A 1,134-nucleotide genomic window follows, 5' to 3' on the forward strand; every position below is an offset into this window, starting at 1 on the left:
CTAAACTTTACACATCATATAGGCTACACTAATGTGATGTTTAGGTGGTTTGTTTAACTATTATACGTGATGTTTATTTTGGGGGGGGGGTAACGAAAGTGTTCCAAAACGTGACATTAATTTCTTGACAACCTAATACTTTAAGCAGCTCAAAGATAAGTCTGAAGACTTGTAACACTAAGTAACTGGGTTTTGGTACCTATGGTGGGCACAGCCAATTATCTAGCTTTGTGCTTAACAACAAACAAACAAAAGAAAAGCATCTCAGCCAATGATGTTGGTAATCAACATAAAATTGCTGGCACCCTGGCTGCTTTCTGTAACAGATTGTGAACCATAATGCCATTCCCACTTGTAAACAACTCTTGAGGGAGGAGTTTGTCTTCGAGCAAAACAATTATCCTAAACATACAGTGAATGTGGTGAAATAATATTTTAACAGTAAAGTGTCCAGTGGTATGCTCACAACAAAGGGTTGTCTTGCACAAAGTTCCAGTATGAACATTCTTGAGGCTGTATGGCTTATGTGAAAACTGAGAAGATTAGAAGGCAACCAAACTATTTGACTGAATTATTGGAAGTAAAGCAGGAAATTTGGAACAATATTCTGTAGTAATTATACACTGTTAACTGTATGATAGCATGTAAACAAGGGATAATGTTCTGTATTAAGCAAAAGGCTCACATACAAAATACTAGAATATATTTACTTTTCTTTTGTATTTTGTGTGCTAATGTTTTATATCATAAATAAATTCACCATCTAGTTGTCACTACACATTACTTGTTAAGTAAAAACATTATAGTAATATAGTAGTAATTTGACAAACAACCGTTTATAAGCATAATGATTCATATATATACATGCTTATAAATTATTGTTGGTCCATTATCAACTTTTGTATGTGTATCACTTGTATGTTTTTATAATTAATTCTATTACTGTGTGTAATAAACTAACCATTAGATTATAATGTCTTGATATAGAGATAATTATTTATCTTATTCATTGCAAAATTACTGCTCTTAGTAAACAATGAAAAAAAAATTGAACAAGTAAAATAGTTGATCATTTATCAGTAACTGGAAGCTTTGTATACAGACCTGTAACTTTTACTGATATTGTTTGAGAAA

General features: G+C 31.5%; 1 long non-coding RNA gene across 1 annotated transcript in view; it reads left to right on the forward strand.

Moving 5' to 3' along the window:
- The window catches only part of LOC106473592, a 10,930-nt gene that overhangs the window by 6,786 nt on the left and 3,010 nt on the right, over positions 1-1,134 (forward strand). The gene's annotated exons all lie outside the window — the stretch shown is intronic.

Source organism: Limulus polyphemus, unplaced genomic scaffold (genome assembly GCF_000517525.1).
Source record: "Limulus polyphemus unplaced genomic scaffold, Limulus_polyphemus-2.1.2 Scaffold6302, whole genome shotgun sequence".
In the NCBI taxonomy this organism is placed as follows: domain Eukaryota; kingdom Metazoa; phylum Arthropoda; class Merostomata; order Xiphosura; family Limulidae; genus Limulus; species Limulus polyphemus.